The sequence below is a fragment of the Podarcis filfolensis genome, assembly GCF_964270895.1.
Source record: "Podarcis filfolensis genome assembly, chromosome: 4".
Taxonomy (NCBI): domain Eukaryota; kingdom Metazoa; phylum Chordata; class Lepidosauria; order Squamata; family Lacertidae; genus Podarcis; species Podarcis filfolensis.
In genome coordinates, this window is record NC_139607.1 from 21,800,352 (window position 1) to 21,819,864 (window position 19,513).

Sequence of the window (19,513 nt, forward strand, 5' to 3'; positions counted from 1 at the left end):
ATTTTAGCGTTCATAAATGGCTAGTTTCAGAAACATGTAAGTTGAAGGATGTTATTTTTGAGCTTAGAATGAGCACCTTCCAAAGGAAAAAAAGGGGGAGGAAAAAGATTATGAATAAGTTAATGCAGGCTGTATGAGAGACGAGCATAACAGAAAATTAATTAGAAAGACTGTGAACTAGATGACTGGTACATATTTTTTTTTATTTTGTAAGAATTAAGGATGTTAATGGTAAACAGTGAACAAGGGGTACCAGAAGGTGTAAAATAAACAAATGGTTTATGCTAAATCTAGGAAATGGGGGGGGGGGTATCTGTAGCTTATTTTATCAAGAATTCAGTGTTAATCTTATGTTGCACATCAATTAAGAATACAGATCAAGAAAAAGAGGCAGAGCATTATTCCTCAGCCATTGTCATTGTTTTCAATGAAAATGTGTGTTGAGCACATACTTTCTTGTTAAAAATCAATCAGCCCCCCCTCACCCCCAGTTTCTGGGCAGTGTTTTCTGCCTAACAACTTTGGAAAAGCCTTGTGCTACTGTGAGTGTATTCTGCAAGGTAACTAGAATTAAATACAAACACACACACACACACACACACACACACACACACACACACATTTATACACTGCCTTTCAGCATACGAAGTATTCCAAGTAACATAAAGATGCGTTTTCATACTGCTCTTTTTTTCCTTTTCCTTTTTAAAAGGTACTGATTTATCAAACATATGTACAAACTAACATAACCACACAAACAATAGCAGAACCATATATGGAGCATATTCAGTGCAGAATGGGGGAATCCCCACTTTTGTGCATCTTGGGGACCCTGCATAACTGGGAATTCCCCTGTTGGTTCATTGTGGAACCAGAGCTGGTTACAACTCATGTCTCCCACAGACTGTGTTGTAGACTTGCAGCCTCAGAATGTATGAAACAGGCCTCATTTGTTTTGCTTGCTTGCTGTGGATCCCTAAGACTCCTGTCTACTAACTGATTTGTTGTGGCATTATTTTTCTTCGACTTCATTTTTAAGAAGAGAACGTCATCATTCACCAAGGAATTCTACAACTTCGTGCTTTCCAGTGATACCGATCTCTTAAAGCACTCTGTATGACTCACAGTGTAGATTCTCATATGGGCATGTTGCAAACAGTCTATTCACCATGATGTGAAGCCTTGTACTTTATGATTTGCATTTAACAATAACGGTGGGGAAACTCTTTTGTACATTGCATGCTGTTTGATATTTTGTACACTTTCCAATCCTGATAAAATCTACTGCCGATCGTTTGCCCCTTAGGCAGCTGCTTGGACATTTAGGTTTTTTAATGTCCTGATAGTGTTGCAAATAAGGCCAGCTGTTGATTTGAAGATATAGATGAAACTACTCAAGCTTCAAGTCTGCAACATTTCCAGTTCTTCTTGAAGATTAGTGACAGAGCAGGCCAATAACTTTTTGAGCACTGGTGTATTTTTATTAATAGTTGAATGGAAATGCTATGTGTAGGCCCAAGATGGGGGGGGGGGAGTCTGTTTTATTGCTTGCGCATCATTTCCGTGCAGGCATTTTAAAGTTGGAATGCTCAATTTGCATTTTTCTGTATTTGTGCCTAAACTGTTTCGCCTTTGCAGCTTCAGCTGAAAACAGCATTATTGTATTACAGCTTTTGCTGTCTGCTGTTTTCTTCGGCGATGCCAGTTTGAAACTGATTTGCCAGTGGAAGTTTGTTCAATATGGCAGTGCCCACAAAAACACCAAATGGGGATCCTGTCTGTTGATTTCCACCACCCCACGCCACCGCCATTTGCTTGTCTCTTCTTCTGAGGTGCTCCTTTTCATTATTTTAAAATTAGCTGAGCTATGACTGATGCAAGCCAAGGCTGAGCAAAGCTACTCTGGCTTGGAGGTTGTGTAGACTGCGAGTCAGCCACAGAGGTAAAGCCTTGGAAAAACAGAGAGCAATCCTATAGACAAGAATCTGGTGTAAACTAAGCCCTGCATAAATTTAGGAGGGTGGCTACCACTGACCCTGCAGGCCTAAGCCTGGCAGAGGCTTTAAGGAAGCAGTACTATAGCAAGATCCATCAGTATGAGCAGGGTTAGGATCCAGCAGATCTCTGGATGAGCCTGGGTACTCCCAGGTGTGCTGGCTTAACATCCTTGGCGCAACCAGAGATATACCAGCGTATCTCCCCATCCCAGCTCAGAACAGCTTGACAGCTCTTTGGTTGACCTAAGCCCTGAAAAATGGGTGTTCTGTGGGCATCATAGGGTAAGGACCAGAAAGGTAGAACTTAGGCTGGATCCTAAGCCCACTCAGCTGAGTCATGCAACCTGGCAACCCAATCTAAGCAGGGCTGGCCCACCCATGAGGCAAGGTGAGGTGACTGCCTTGGGTGGCAGGATTCATAGGGGTAGAAGATCCGACCTCCAAGGAATGCATCACCTACTTCTGTAGTTGCTGCCATGGTGGCATTGTGCTCCTTAGAGACAGGATCTGCCACCTCCTTGGCATCACCCCACATGCCACTTCTGCAGTCGCCTCTTGGCAAATAGGAGGTGCTGCCAATCTCTTCACACCCAACTCCTGATGTAGATCTTCACTCACCCCTTCTTCCTTGGGGGCAACATTTTGTGGTTTGTCTCAGGTGCCAAAATGTATTGGGCTGGTCATTAAGGATGGTGCAACTCAGGGGATGCGGGTGGCGCTGTGGTCTAAACCACTGAGACTCTTGGGCTTGCTGATCAGAAGGTCAGCTGTTCGAATCCCCACGAAGGGGTGAGCTCCCATTGTTCGATCCCTGCTCCTGCGAACCTCGCAGTTCGAAAGCACGTCAAAGTGCAAGTAGATAAATAGGTACTGCTCCAGCAGGAAGGTAAACGGCATTTCCATGCACTGCTCTGGTTTGCCAGAAGCGTCTTCGTCATGCTGGCCACATGACCCAGAAGCTGTACGCCAGCTCCCTCGGCCAATAAAGCGAGATGAGCGTCGCAACCCCACGACTGGACCTAATGGTCAGGGGTCCCTTTACCTTTAACTCAGATGTTATTTTTAAGGGCTTGGTTTTCCCTTTCCAGGCTTAGGATGGCTCAACCTGCAGAAGCCCCGCTCCTGAACAGTTTGATTCTGGTATACTTTACGCAGCTTAACTTGTCCTGGGCTTGCTTTATGCAAACTTATTATGTATAGGATTTCTCCCTTAAATGGTGAGTGAATTACACTTCCCTTTTTTTGCTGGGCTGCAAGTCAAATGGTCTTAGAATCCAGCCTAAGCCTCTCTTTTCTTTTTCCACCTCCATCACTCCCCTGGAAGTTCCTTTTTCACTGGAGATACACTGACATCCTTTCTGGTTGAGCTAAGGATGTAGGAGTTAAGCTGTTGTAGCCTGGCTGCACCAGGGACTTCTCAGCTCAGCCAGACACCCGCTAAATCCTAACCCTGCTCATCCCGGCAGATGGAGCATTTGAGTGACATCACTAATACCAAATTTAACTGCACTCAGTACTACTCAATTTTAATTTATTTTGTTTTTTTGCAGTGTAATATTTGGAGGAAAGAAACTGTGTTCTTTATGCCATCTCATTTTATGCTACCTGTCAATTTTATGTTCTTATTGCTGCTTTTCAAAACGCCTCTCTGCTGCATTTAACCAAGGGGACTAGCTTAACAGTGTGTTCATTAGCATGCATCATATACATTTGGCCAATCATTTTTCAAAAGCAGATGCAATCCTGTACACATAATCTGCGCTCCTCGGCGAATTCTTTTAGTTCTTCAACCTTTCCTTGACCCTCTTATGGAAGCGAACAATTATTCTGAAGTGTCAAAGTGATGCATGGAGATTTAGCTGTGTGATGCCCATTAAAGCCAGTAGGAGCCATGTACGTAAAACCCAATACAACCCACAAAACATACTCCTGGTGTGGTGGTAAGTGGTGATGTAATTTTCCAGACATGTTAGTGGAATTTGTAGTGTATTTCTTGGCTTTATATATAATATACCTGTCTTTCTCCCCCCCCCTTTCCCCTCCAACCCTATGTATTAATAAAGATAAATCACTGACATCCGCTTGTTATGGAGTTAACAGCAATGCAACATTTTAAACTCTTGCTAGGTATAGGTTAATGGAAAAAGCAACGTATTTTAAATTTCTGCAATCAAGTGTAACCACTTCAAATGGACGTTGGCAAAGAATAGGAGACTTCTAGGCTGATTCTGAGGCCACAATTAGATGCTAGGTGGAATGTGTGGCTGCCAGAGAAAACGCTTGCCACCACCCAGGGAAGATCTAGTAATGAAAAACAATGTGCACTGTGGATTTTGTCCCATTTCATTGTCGATCTTAGGGATGTGGGTGGGGCTGAGGGTTAAACCACAGAGCCTAGGGCTTGCCGATCAGAAGGTTGACGGTTCGAATCCCCGCAATGGGGTGAGCTCCTGTTGCTTGGTCCCTGCTCCTGCCAACCTAGCAGTTCGAAAGCACGTCAAAGTGCAAGTAGATAAATAGGTACCACTCCGGCGGGAACGTAAATGGTGTTTCCGTTTGCTGCTCTGGTTCGCCAGAAGCGGCTTAGTCATGCTGGCCACATGACCCGGAAGCTATCTGCAGACAAATGCCGGCTCCCTCAGCCTATAGAGCGAGATGAGCGTGCAACCCCAGAGTCTGTCACGACTAGACCTAATGGTCAGGGGTCCCTTTACCTTTACCTATTGTCCATCTTTATCTTGTGCAGGAAACTTGCTAACAGTGTGAGGTCATACCACCTTACTTGTAATGTTAGATAGGAGGGGCAATGGGGCTGTTACTGTTAGCAATAAACCCAAATTCCTTTGGACCATCTAGCCGAAGACTCGTTTTTTTTTAAGTTGCACTCTCTGGAATGAATGTCCAAAGGCAAAAGGTGTGAAATTCAATGTTTGCTCTGAAAGCAGACCAGCTTGATCTTTCCTGGTGACTGTTTCTGAGTTAATTTTAAATTTTGATTTTTTAAAAAATAGATTAATTTTAAATCCTTTAAGGGTTACTTGGGAGAAAGTGCCATGCCCTTACCTTTCCAACTTGATGAGGGTCAAGTGTTCTTCAGCACAAAATGTAAAACGTCGTTTGGCCTCTTTAGCTGCAGCTCACCTCTGTGCTTCAGCACACATTTTAAGTAAGCTTTTATGGTTTTTTAACTAAAGTTATTACTGTTGTATCTCCTTTGTATTCTCATTGTGCACCCCTTAGAAACTAGTGTTAAGCAGTATATACATTGTTAAATTATGTAAATGAGCATCTAGAGATTCCCCTGAATTAGAGCAGTAATAATCATAATTATTACTCTGTAATAATCATAATAAGAACTTTCACTCTGAGCATCACTTTGAGACTGAATCAATTTTACTTCTTTAAGCTCCTTGTCCTTTTGGTGCTTCCAGTCATTCCCTCTCAAATGTTAATAAATGAGTAATTTTTTTAAAGAGTATATCCTACATTGTCATTGGCCAGATAAAGGTGTGCTACTTCCCCTCATGTTATTAAGACTTGGTTTTGTTGCTTAAGCCAGGGGATGCATGATGATCTAAAACACTATGCACCAGTTGAATCAGCTAATCATTGATTATGTCTTTGTAGCTACTATCTGTGGTGGCTTTTCCATTTATACCAGAGGCCATTACAAAAATTCACTGTTGTATTGCGAAATGAAGGGTTAAATTAGTTTCAATTAGACTTAAAAATACCATGGGGAGTGAATGTGCTCTATTTAATTGGGAGAAAAATGTAAGATCCACACAGAGTCAGATTTTCCCCATTTTCCCATGCTTGAGACTAGCCTAAATTGAAGCAGTTTTCAGAGCTAAAGACACCATGGATGACTTGTTAGTTGTATGCAAATATGTATTAAATGCTTATCTCTCCTGTGGGCATCTAGGTATCAGATACTTGATTTGCCATGCTACGTTTTAATACATCTCCTCAAATTCCTAATGAACTTTTCCACCAGTTCCTACTAAGCCTATGAACAATGCAAATGGAATTGCCCCCTAATGGTGGGGAATGGGGCCCAGATGGCCTTTTAAAGGTGATAATTAGGAAATGCAGCATATGTGAGCAGCTAGAGATGGAGAAATTTGTTAAAGACAGTCAGATCCATCTAAAGCAGTAGTCTGAAATGGTGAGGAGTTGTCACTCTGTAACTGTATATGTAAGCTTTAATTTGCTTTAAAAGATCCACTTTCTAAAGAAATATATAAGTCTTAAACCCACTGAATTCTCTGCTCTCAATCACATTGTTTAATTTCTTTCCTGTTATATTGTCTGGTATCATAATGAACATATATGTTTTGGGGCAATCTGCTTCACCATATTTACTCTTTTGCACTGCATACCAGAGTATTATTAAGGCCAGAAAGTTTGGATTAAAACCAGTTTGGTTTCATAGCCATCAGTGGGGCTAAGTTGGATGAAATCTCAGGAGTTGTTTAACTTGTTTCTGGGCCAACAACTCCCAAGTGTGAAATGTTGGTGCAATGTACTTGTGGAATGTGTATGTTATATCTCAGTTTTAGAATGCAGCCTCCTCTTGTTAAGCAGCTGAAGAATAAGAAAATGATTATAGTTAATAAATTTTCTCCAGTATTCAGCTAGTCAACATGATACACTCCAGATACTATTAGACTTCAACTCCCATCAGCCCCAGCCAGTGTGGTCAATGATCAAGGATGATGGGAATCATAGTCCAACATCTGAAGGGCACCAAGTTGACTACCTCTGCTCTGGTACTTTTCTGGGTTTACCGACTTCGTAATGTGAGTACAGTTTAGAGTTTAAAAGTGGGTAAGAGACTGGGCACACTGCTGGTTCCTGGACTTGGACTCCACTGCCTGCCTGCCCTGTCTATCACCCCTCAGCTTCCTAAATCTGACCTGATGGTGCAGTCATGACTAGCGTCTCCTCTCCTCCACTGGTCACAACCTGGCCGTGTGGACTCAGTGGTCCTGCACCACCATTTTGTGACAGGTGGGCCTCAAGAACTTCCTGCCATCTCAAGTGGGTCCTGGCAGGGGCGAAACAAGCCTTAATTTCATCCAGGTCAGTTGCACAGTTTGGCACACTCACACCCCGTGCGTGCATTTGTGTGTGCGCGCACACACACACACACACACACAGGCTAGGAGCCAAGCTGTAGGCATGACAACTATGACATAGCAAATTGAGCAGAACAGAAGGTGAGAGGAGAGAGGCACTGGATTTCGGCCTTGCACAGGGCACCACTTAAATTTGAAAGACCAAAGTCTGCCCCTCACGGCCTATAATGACCAAACAAAGGTACAGTGGTACCTCGGGTTACATACGCTTCCGCTTCAGGTTACAGACTCCGCTAACCCAGAAATATTACCTCAGGTTAAGAACTTTGCTTCAGGATGAGAACAGAAATCGTGCTCCAGCGGCGCGGTGGCAGCAGGAGGCCCCATTAGCTAAAGTGCTGCTTCAGGTTAAGAACAGTTTCAGGTTAAGAACGGACCTCCAGAACGAATTAAGTTCTTAACCCGAGGTACCACTTGTACATGGCTTCAAAACACAGAATGCAGACACAGCATATAATAGCACAACAACGTATTCTGAAATATTTAGCTGTGCTGGCTGCATGTGTTTTTCACCACAGCAATGAACTGCAAAGATGTAGATTCCCAAAACCTTGATGTATTGAAGATGAAGGTTGTTTCACCGTCTTCACTTTTGTGGTAAAGTTGCAGCTCAGAGTGTATCCTTATGACAAAAATGAAGGCTGAGAGTCACTGGGGCTTGGACACTGCTGTACTGTTTTGGAGCATTTGATCATTTTTTTCTTAAACTACCAAAGTCTACAGCAGCATAATATATATCACATGAATTTGTGTTTAGAGTTCTTCATACACAAAGAGATGCCCTTTTTCCAGCTATACACCACCAAAGAAGACTTTGTAAGTCAAAATGCTTCTGGCATGCTTTCTGAAACACATCTGTTGTAAACAGTCTTAATCTTGAGGATATCAAGGTTTTGGGCAACCGTATCTTTGTATTTATTTGCTGTGGTGCAGTCAGAATTTGAAAGATGTATCCAGGCATCACAGCTAGATGTTTCAGAATACATTGATGTGATACTGCATTTGTCTGTATTTTAGGGTTGTGAAGCCCCGTAAGAGTGTTGGGTTTTTATTGTATATCCTATAGGCCATAGATTGATTCTTCATCAAGTTGTTTTTCTTTCATACTTATGTTATAGAAATATATGGTGTCTATTTAGTACCTGGACTTTATTATTTGGCAAACCAGCCCAGTGTGAATTATGACTCAGTTTCAGTAAAATGCATTTTTTAAAATAAAAAAATAAAGTTAGAACAGGTATTAAGAGGAAAGCAAGCTACTAGCTTCTATTTACATAGGGCTGCCATATGTCCAGCAACCCTAGTTGCAGGTTTTTCCCCAATAGGACTTCTCTGTAGTGAGAATTGTATGAAGGAAGGGGAAGGAAACGGACATATGTGGCCTGATAGTAAAAGATGGTGATAGTTGCCTAATATTAGACATCACAACAAATAATGTTCATTCATAACCAATAAATTAAATTGTAGTAAGGAGGTAATTGAGAAATGAGGAAGACGGTTCCAGCCTTCTAAGCTCCGGCATAGTAGAAAAAATACCCCATGCAATAGTTCTCTCAATGACTGCACATGTTCAAAGCATGAAAAAGTTACCATTTCCCTTAGGGATACTTTATCTCCTCTTCAAAACATGAGCAAGATTAATCAAGAGCTCCTGTATTTGTCGCTCCCTTTTGTTTTTGAGTTGATACACTATTCCCCAGTTACCGTTACACTAAAATCCTGAATACCTGAACTGTTTTCTATGGAGCAGGGGGAGAAATGCAGCAGAAAATGTTTAACAAACCAGGAGTATAGAGAATGAGTGTGTCTCTCTAGTTTTATCCTTGTCTAACAGGCTATACCTGCTTTTTAAAAATGTCAGTCATTGCTATGACTTCATTGGCTAAAGTCACTGTTGGGTGTGAGCCAGCCAGCTAGTTTCCTCAAAACAAATGAAAAAAATTGTTCCTGAACATTTTGTACCATACCTTAGATTCCACAAAATCTAGAAATGTGTGTGTGTGGTTTTTTTTTTATTAAAAGGAATGGGGATTGTGGTTCGTCTGGGGAGAGAAACTATCCCCTTTGCATGATATTCCCATACTTCTGACCAGGAGTTCTTCTTGGGCTTGTCCTACAATAATCAAAAAGGATGTAAAAAGCAGCGTTTCTAAAACAAGAGGCATAGATGCTGGGAATGTGAGCAGTGTATATACATTGAGAGGAGGGCTTCTCTTTTTGGGAGCTGATGTTTAAAGACTAGGGATTTCCCAAAACATAGGATCTTGTTAAAATTGCTGGAAGAAGTAGGTTTACAGCTACCTGACTGCTGCAGGCCCCATTTTCTTAGACTTGAGATATACATAGGGTGATGGGTGTGCTGGAATGTGACACCATCAGATTGGGGAAGCCAAGAAAGCGTTACTCTCTGAGATTTTCAGAGTAAAACTGCAGACAGCAAGCAGAACTTAAAATAACGAACACAATACTCTATCTGTTGTGAAACACTTAAATAAAGGTGATTTATGCATCCACTTACAAAAAAAAGGCATGGGAAGTTCCATGTACTTTTTTGCATCATTTTTGGAACTTTAGCTGCCAAAATCTTTGCAGCCGTGTAAGGTTCTACAGGTGAGAGAGGGTCAGGAGAGACGGGCAAGGGGGGGAGACTTTTAAGTCCCATGGCTAAGGAAGGATTCCAACATGAGGTCGAATAAGGCTTACTTTGTATTGAACACACTGCTTATGACTCCTTGAACATTCACAGTATTCGGGAGCATTTAGGCATTTTATAGCCTCCTTTCAGAAACATGTGTTCAGAAGCTTTCTCTCAATTTCCTTTCTTGAGAGAAGGGTTTTCTTTGATCCTGCCACCTACTTAGCTTCTAGAAGGGCATTTCTTGGGTGTTAGATATGTGCTCTTTTTGTTATTCTAACCAGTGTAAGTCAAATAAGCAAACATCTTCTTGGAGGGGAGGCACTCAACCTCTCCGTTGAAGCCCCTTCCATGTTTCCTCCTGTATTTTGAATTCATTTCCTGTTCTATGGTGGTTATTTTTATTTATTTCATTTCCTCCTACAAAAAACCCCCCAAAACCTGTCTTCTTAAACCGTTGGTTTCTTTTAAGATATTAAGAGTGGGTTGTTGTTGTTTTTTTAAAAAAGTACTGTAGTCTCAGTTTTTAAATTTTTACAAGTAACTTAGCAGCAGTTTAATTTTGCACAGCTTGTAGGACAAGACAGAATTGGATGGCGACTTCTTTGTGGGTTGATGGGGTTATAGCCCTGGGCCCGCTATGTTTATTATAATGATTTGGGAATGCTTAGACTATCTAGCAGCTGCATGCAATTTTGTGCTGATATTTATTTGGTGTATTTTAGACTCTGTCTGAAACTATAAGCACAAAGGGCTTCTAAAGAATTAATATAAACTTTGCTTGTAAAATTGCAAGGTTTATAGTGCAATTTCTCCAGAGCAGATCCTTTCTGCTTTAGTAGAGTAGATGCTACTTAAAACCAAATCACATGTTTCTGATATATTCCTTCTGTGTTTAGGGCAGGGCAGAGTGGTGGGAACCAAAATATATTCTTCCACTTGCATTTGGCCTGTTGCTTTTAGTTAGCACGACCATCTTCTGAATCTGTCTTCCTGATCTAGGTGGTGTAGTCCATGCAGCATCTGAAGGACAGCTTGTACATCATTACTGTGGCATACTTATTCGGCTCTGATGAATTATTTTGATATGCTGGAGCTCGTGGCGTAAGGCTTGACCTGTGCCTTTTGTTTAATGCTAGAACCCTGCATGCAGCAAACTGAGCAGTTATTCAAATAAAAATGTGAAATTTTGGACTCCATTGCTCGCTTAGCCTTTCCAGGTCACAATTTTTTAGAAACAATAGACCTCATATGCAGCCCCTCCTGATTTTTGACTCTATAAGGTTTGTCCCTTTCTTATTAGCCTCAGTTCCCTGGCATCCATTCTCTGTTTCCTCTGCCTACCTTGTCTTTCATCGTCAATCTTTCCCTCAGAGCCTGCATTCTTCCTTTTCCTCTGGCTTCCCTGTCTCTTAGCTTCCCTATTTCCTGGAATTTTCTTCTTACTGTTCTGCTTGGGAAACGCTGCTTCTGTCAGTATGTGAAGTGTTACCGTATTTTTCGCCCCATAGGACGCACCGCCCTATAGGACGCACCTAGTTTTTTTTGGGGGGGAATAAAGAAAAAAAATATTTCCCCCCCAGGCACGGGGCTGGCGCGGGGGAAGCCCGAGCTTCCCCCGACCCCAGCCCCGAGAACAGCCTGCTATCCGCAAGCCTAGGGAGCCACGCCGGTCTCCCCAGGCTTGCGGAGAGCTGCGCGAAGCCCGGGAGCGCAGGCAGCTCTGCGCAACCTTTGGGAGCCCGGCGCGGCTTGGTTGCACAGAGGGTTGCGCAGAGCTTCCTGAAGCTCTCCAGGCTTCAGCGAAAGCCTGTATTCGCCCCATAGGACGCACACACATTTCCCCTTCATTTTTGGAGGGGGAAAAGTGCGTCCTATAGGGCGAAAAATACAGTAATTCCAGCATTTTCCCTTTCCCCTGCAGCAGTTGAATACATAATTTAGTTTTGAGCAGTTGGAATGTTAAAATTTGTTCTGGGATGTCACAGCAGCTCAGCCAACCAGTGGCCAGTGAGGTCACTGCCACAACCACTGTGCAAAATAGATACAAACAAATAATTAGGCTGCTCCTTTTCATGGAAATTGGGCTGCTTGCAAGATGTGTTTTTTTATAATTTTTTATTCAAAATTAAAACAAAACATATTATCCAAAAACATATCATCCTTATTCCCCCCCCCATTTTTTCCTTCCTCCCCCCACCCACTGACTTCCCTCAGTTCCAGTCTTTGGTTTCTCTGAGAATGTTGTTTTCTGCATGTTACAAAGTTGTATAGATCCTCAAACTATTTAGCTGAATATTATCAATAAAAAGTTTGTGAATGTTTATTCAAAGCCAGCCAAGGAGTCCAGTTTGCTTTGTTGCATCTTCAAAAGCTTTTTAAAGGGTTCCCATTAATCTTTAAAGTCACAGTTATCCTTGTCCCATAGCTTATATGTCAGTTTTGCCAGTTTTGCATAGTCCATCAATTTTTCTTGCCATAATTCTTTAGTTGGGATTTCTTCAGTCTTCCATCCTTGTGCTATCAGAACTCTCGCGGCCGTTGTCGCATACATGAAGATGTTTTTCAACTTTTTTGGCAGGTCTTTCCCTACGATCCCCAACAAAAATGCCTCGGGTTTTTTAACAAATGTTAGATGGAACATTTTCTTCAGTTCATTGTATATCATTTCCCAAATTTTTTTAATTACCTTACAATCCCACCACAGATGATAAAATGTTCCCTCCTTTTCCTTACACTTCCAACATATGTTTGAACTAGTTTTGTACATTTTCCCTAACTGCATTGGTGTTGTGTACCATCTGCACATCATCTTCATGTAATTCTCCTTCAATAGGGAACAGTCTGTAAATTTTAAGTCAGTTTTCCATAATTTAACCCAATCCTCCATCATGATGTTGTGACCTACATCTTGTGCCCATTTAATCATAACTGATTTTACCTCTTCATCTTTCGTCTCCCATTCTAATAGTATGCTATATGCGGCCTTCAGTAGTTTCACTTTCCCTTCAATCACTTCCGTTTGAAACCTAGATCTAGTATAACTAAATCCTTTCTTACAGTCTTCTTTATATGTTTCATGTAGTTGTCGATAATGCAACCAACTCTGAAAGTGGTCTTTGATCTCATCATAATCTCTTAATTTCCATTTTCCATCATGTTCCTTTAGTAAATCAGCATATGTGAGCCATTTTCCTTTCTTTCCAAGTGGTTTGAGCTTCATGTGGTGAAAGCCACCACGGAGTCTTTTGTTCCAATAAGTCTTTATATCTCTCCCATACTCTCATTAATGATTTCCTGATTATATCGTTGTAAAAGCTTCTATGAATCTTCCCTTTCCCGTACCATAAATATGCATGCCAACCAAATCTGTTGTCATGACCTTCTAGTTCTAGTGCCTCTTGCTTGTCCAATCTCATCCAGTCCCTGATCCATACCAAACAAGCAGATTCGTAATACAATTTAGCTGAAGACTCTTTTTTTTTTAAGTTGCACTCTCTGGAATGAATGTCCAAAGGCAAAAGTTGTGAAATTCAGTGTTTGCTCTGAAAGCAGACCAACTTGATCTTTCCTGGTCATTGTTTCTGAGTTAATTTAAAATTTTGATTTTTTAAAAAATAGATTAATTTTAAATCCTTTAAGGGTTACTTGGGAGAAAGTGCCATGCCATTACCTTTCCAACTTGATGAGGGTCAAGTGTTCTTCAGCACAAAATGTAAAATGGCTTCTTTAGGTGCAGCTCACCTCTGTGCTCTCGCAGCCGTTGTCGCATACATGAAGATGTTTTTCAGCTTTTTGGGCAGGTCTTTGCTTGCAAGATGTTTTAAAGTTATGCACGGATCTGGGAAATTTTGTTGTACATCACTCAGTATCTTTTTGTTAGCATCGTGCTTTCCCTCTGTACTTCTGGCAGTTTACCATAAGTTGTGCCTCCGGTCATCTCTTCATTTGTGTTTAACCTGAAATTGTAGGACTTTTACAGGGTATCCGGGGGGGGGGGAGTCAAATTGGAAGCCCAGTGAGCATGCTAGTTTCTTCCTGGCTTGAATGTTTTTGCTATTGCACTCCACCACAAGCTCTATAGCTGAGCCAGCACCCACACCCATTCCCTGCTCAAGACTAATAATAATAATAATAATAATAATAATAATAATAATATGATTTTAGAATGTTGTATCATTTTACTGTTGTTAGCCGCTCTGAGCCCGGCTTCGGCTGGGGAAGGCGGGATATAAATAAAATTTTATTACTATTATTATTATTATTATTATTATTATTATCATGTGCTTTTGTTCTGCCATATGTTTGTAGGTTCCTTTCTGATCCTTTGAGACGCCTCCCCAATTCCAGAGTTACACCTCCTGAACAGGCACTCCTCCTTTTCAGGAGCCAGCATGGTGTAGTAGTTAGAGTGGTGGACTAATAATCTGGTGAACTGGGTTCGATTCCCCACTCCTCCATATGCAGCTGCTGGGTGACCTTGGGCTAGTCACACTTCTCTGAAGTCTCTCAGCCCCACTCACCTCACAGAGTGTTTGTTGTGGGGGAGGAAGGGAAAGGAGAGTGTTTGCCGCTTTGAGACTCCTTCGGGTAGTGATAAAGCGGGATATCAAATCCAAACTCTTCTTCTTCTTCTTCACTTCCCCTCACATTTCAGCCATTTTTCTGGTCTAGACATGCTAGGAAGAAGTTGGGCCCTACATTTAGGTTGCTGGCTGCCTATTCTGCCCCCTTCCTACAGCCCACACGAGGCAAAGAGCCAGCCCCTGGAGTAAAGGCTGCCATTTGTCTAGTCATTCCAAACCATGCTCTGTTGTGCAGAGATAATTGCTGCAAGTCGGAGGTTGAATATTTGAATGCAGTCTCATAAAATCAATAAATACCTGGATACAGCAAACTAGCATGCCCAGGATAATGGTTCAGTCTAGTTTTCTTTTTGAAATGCCAGTATTATGACTAGGGATATTTTTTTCCTCCCAGAGGGGAGCAAGTCAACCCTTCAACCTTCCTCCTGTAGCCTGAAATGGTACAGTCTCTAGGATAAGCTTTATCACTTGATTCCGTTCATTGTAGGAACTGGCTCTGAGGCTCCGGATTTTCCTGCTTTTATTATATTTTTGTGAAATATTATGAACGACCATGCCTTGACTAATGCTGAAGCTTTAAAGAAGATTATTTTCAGAACCCAAGAAACCCAAAGCTGCATTTCCCCGATAATAGCTCTGGTTGGCCTTTGACATACTGTGGTAACGATTTCTAACATCTATTTAGTTTGGATTTAGAGGGAGACAGCCACCTTATACTGGAGTCTATTACTGTGATCTCACTTGTGAGTATTGTGTGGGAGGTTTAAAACCGATTATTTTAAGAACTTTACAAGCCTGAAACAGCAATTTTTTTAATTATTGCTTTTTTGAAGAAAAAAAAATCCTTTACACAGACAACAGTGGTGAATTCTAACATTTTTTTTTTTTTTAGTTTGGATTTTAGAGCTGCAGCCAGCCAACACTGAATCAGCTTTCTTTGATGCTATAGTATTGACTGAGGGGAGGGACTGATGGAACAAAAGTCCTAATTGCCCAAATTTACAATAGGTTCTCAGCAGAGGCTGCCACAAAAGAAATGTTAATGGAGGTGTGTGTGTGTGTGTGTGTGTGTGTGTGTGTGTGTTTAAGGTAACTGGTAGGAAGCTAAACCCAGTTTGGGGAAAATGTAAAACCTACATCAGGTTATTTTAAACCTCTTCCTGCGCATTGTGAATACTTCATTTGTCATCCCAGGGCTTTCTTCCCTCCTGGCATTAGTCACCTCTCTTCATATCCTACAGTACTCTTGAATTAAAATTGGAATGTGTAGGCAAGCAGAAGAACACAAGCACACACACACGCACACACACACACACACCCCATTGCTTTGGTTCAGCTTCCTTGAAAATGCCAAACAATCAGTTTCTTGTAGCTTCCACAGGAGCGGCATTGATATTAATTTCCTGGTAATAAAGGATGGGGATCTCTGCAAATATAACAACAGATGGCCGTCATTTTTCCATGCTTCCGCCATGAAGCAAGGGGCAAAGTGTCATCCACCGAGCATCCATACAGCCATCCATCGAACAGCATCGCTGTGGAAGTGTTCACTTAGCACATTTGTGTTCGCCCAAGATTTCCACTCACACCCCCCCCACCACCACCACACACACAGTTCCATGTACAAACATAATTTCTCTTCTGAGTACAGCCATCTCTCCCATGTCTCTTTTTCTAACCGCAACTCCCAAGCTTGATGTTGTAATTAGTTAAGAGCATGCTATAAAATTAAAATTGCTTTTCCAGGAACACGTGCCCCCATTTCATGCTGTGAGGATCTCCCTTTAATTAAACACATTTTAAGAGTTTGGGGCTTTTTTGTTTTTTGTTTGTTTTAATGTCCCACATACACACCAAACATTATTACCTTTTATGATAATCAGTGCAACTGGGGATTGCTGCTTCTTCTCTTCAACCTGATTTGTATGTGATTCTTCGATTTCATGTTTCTCAGATTATTGGGAGGGGGATATATCACAAGATTGTCGCATTCCATAAAAACTGTGGTTGTTCTGTAAGAGTCAAAGTATGTTGAATCAGAGAGAGACAGAACAGTCATCTCGTAACCACAGGGAAAACCTAGTTTGTTGTAGGGAAATCTAGTTTGTTATGGAAATTAGAATGCTACCTGGATAGTCAAACTGGTGCCAGCAGAGGCCGAGCAGCTCCTTGACCAGAGGCAACCCAGAGGTAAATAGCTAATTATGTCTTTCCATCACACATGTGTATCCGTACATGTATACTATACATTTGTATAGTAAAAGCTATGGTTTTCCCAGTAGTGATGTATGGAAGTGAGAGCTGGACCATAAAGAAGGCTGATCGCCGAAGAATTGATGCCTTTGAATTATGGTGCTGGAGGAGACTCTTGAGAGTCCCATGGACTGCAAGAAGATCAAACCTCTCCATTCTTAAGGAAATCAGCCCTGAGTGCTCACTGGAAGGACAGATCCTGAAGCTGAGGCTCCAATACTTTGGCCACCTCATGAGAAGAGAAGACTCCCTGGAAAAGACCCTGATGTTGGGAAAGATGGAGGGCACAAGGAGAAGGGGACGACAGAGAACGAGATGGTTGGATAGTGTTCTCGAAGCTACCGGCATGAGTTTGACCAAACTGCAGGAGGCAATGGAAGACAGGAGTGCCTGGCGTGCTCTGGTCCATGGGGTCACGAAGAGTCGGACACGACTAAACGACTAAACAACAACATCACACATGCATGTAGCAAATCTGACTCGTGTGCCTTTACCACACACCTTGTTTTCATTATTACTGCTAATATTATTAGGCCAGGTACAAAAGTCTTAGGATCTAATTTTAGACAGTGCGATTATGGTCTCTGTATGTATAGACATTGAACACATATTTTCCTGCATGGAAGTGAAATCTGTGTAAGCGGGGGGGCAGGAAACACCCCATAATGTGAGCATAGTACAGTGGTGCCCCGCAAGACGAATGCCTCGCAAGACGGAAAACCCGCTAGACGAAAGGGTTTTCGGTTTTGGAGGTGCTTCGCAAAACAAATTTCCTATGGGCTTGCTTCGCAAGATGAAAATGTCTTGCAAGTTCCTGCGGGTTTTTTTTTCCTCCCCCCCCCCTTTTTCCCAAGCCGCTAAGTTGCTTATCAGCTGATCCGCTAAGCCGCTAAGCCGCTTAACAGCTGATTGCTAAGCTGCTTATCAACTGATCCGCTAAGCCGCTAAGCCGCTTATCAGCTGATCCGCTAAGCCGCTAATAGCGCTAATCCGCTAAGCCGCTAATGGGCTTGCTTCGCAAGACGAAAAAACCGCAAGACGAAGAGACTCGCAGAACGGATTCTTTTCGTCTTGCGAGGCACCACTGTAACTGAGATCATGTTTTGGAATTGGTTGTTTTTGCCTTGACAGGCGGGGAGCATAGTAACTGCTGGCCTTTCCGCAGCTGTAATTTCAGCACTGGTTTTGACTCGGTTTTAGTTAATTAATTGAAAGATGCCTATGCGTGCGGCAGGGAAAGATCTTAGGCAGCATTCAGCTAAACAGTTCTGCTAGTGTTAGCACATTGGCCTGCACAAGGTAACTTCCCCTCTCTCCTCTCCCTGTGTGCCCCCAAAATCTGCTCCAGAGGGCTGGAGGGAAACTCACAAGGGCTTTAGGAGAGGTGTGCAGGAAGAGGAGAGGGAGGAGAAGTTCCATTACACAGCCCAAGGTGCTTGGCTAGTGGAGCTGTTCAGTTGGATTCTGCCCTTGTTCTTGGCCTGCATGCAGGGCCAAGACCATTAGGTCCAGACCCCTGACCATTAGGTCCAGTCGTGGCCGACTCTGGGGTTGCAGTGCTCATCTCGCTTTATTGGCCGAGGGAGCCGGCGTACAGCTTCCGGGTCATGTGGCCAGCATGACTAAGCCGCTTCTGGCGAACCAGAGCAGCGCATGGAAACGCCATTTACCTTCCCGCTGGAGCGGTACCTATTTATCTACTTGCACTTTGACGTGCTTTTGAACTGCTAGGTTGGCAGGAGCAGGGACCGAGCAACGGGAGCTCATCCCATCGCAGGGATTCGAACCGCCGACCTTCTGATTGGCAAGTCCTAGGCTCTGTGGTTTAACCCACAGCGCCACCCGCATCCCAAGAGAAGGTAGGGATATATGCAAAATATGCACCTGTTGTGGCTCACAGGATCACGTAATAGTTTATAACCTTACCATGTTCTCTCATCCCCATGAGCCCGTCTCCTACATCATAGCATTAAGGCATAATGGGGGAAAGCTCCCACTTGCAATAATAGTTCCCTAAGCTGAATTGCTGAATTGGGGTGAAAGAGAAAATATGGAAAGAAGGGTGTGGGGGTGTATGAGTAGATGAAGTGTGAGGATGGATTGATGGAGGAATTTAAGAAAGATCTGTTAAGATCATTGCAGCACCCACACTTTCTTGCTCTCAAGCTTCTTAAGAGATAAAAGCTCTGTGCTGTCATTTGCATGAACATGTAAAGATTATAATTGGGGGCTGGGGGCACCAATACATTACAGACCCTCCAAGTGCCCCTATTAAAAGAAGCCGTCCCGGTTTCTGATTTGATCCCAGAATGTCCCTTTTTTTCCTCAGGATGTCTCTATTTTCATCAGAGGAATGTTGGAGGGTATGACACAAGCACCCACTAGTCTTAACTTCTCCGGTCATGTTGACTGCTCTTCAGATCTTCATGCAGTTAGTGCAAAGGTCTGGAGGGGTTTTCCAAATGTGTTCAAATGAGCATGCTTCAAAATCTCCCTGGAAGCAGGAATCTCGGTTTATCAGGGGGTTTCAATCAAAGGGACAGTTTCTAAGCACATTGAAAAAACAGCCTTTACAAATTCACTGTAAATTATGCAAGGATCTAAGGAGCTTGTGCATGCGTCTTTGCTCTGGCCCCATCTAGCTCTTCCACTGTTCAGGTGAATGCCTGAATACAGTGGTACCTCGGGTTAAGTACTTAATTCATTCTGGAGGTCCGTTCTTAACCTGAAACTGTTCTTAACCTGAAGCACCACTTTAGGTAATGGGGTCTCCTGCTGCTGCCGCACCGCCAGAGCACAATTTCTGTTCTCATCCTGAAGCAAAGTTCTTAACCTGAAGCACTATTTCTGAGTTAGTGGAGTCTGTAACCTGAAGCGTATGTAACCTGAAGCGTATGTAAC

At 42.5% G+C, this 19,513-nt stretch overlaps 2 protein-coding genes across 3 annotated transcripts in view; one reads left to right on the plus strand and one right to left on the minus strand.

The window, feature by feature from the left end:
• CLYBL (citramalyl-CoA lyase) overlaps positions 1-19,513 on the plus strand; it is a 195,867-nt gene that overhangs the window by 60,027 nt on the left and 116,327 nt on the right. The gene's annotated exons all lie outside the window — the stretch shown is intronic.
• LOC310761255 (uncharacterized protein) overlaps positions 1-19,513 on the minus strand; it is a 42,878-nt gene that overhangs the window by 2,665 nt on the left and 20,700 nt on the right. The gene's annotated exons all lie outside the window — the stretch shown is intronic.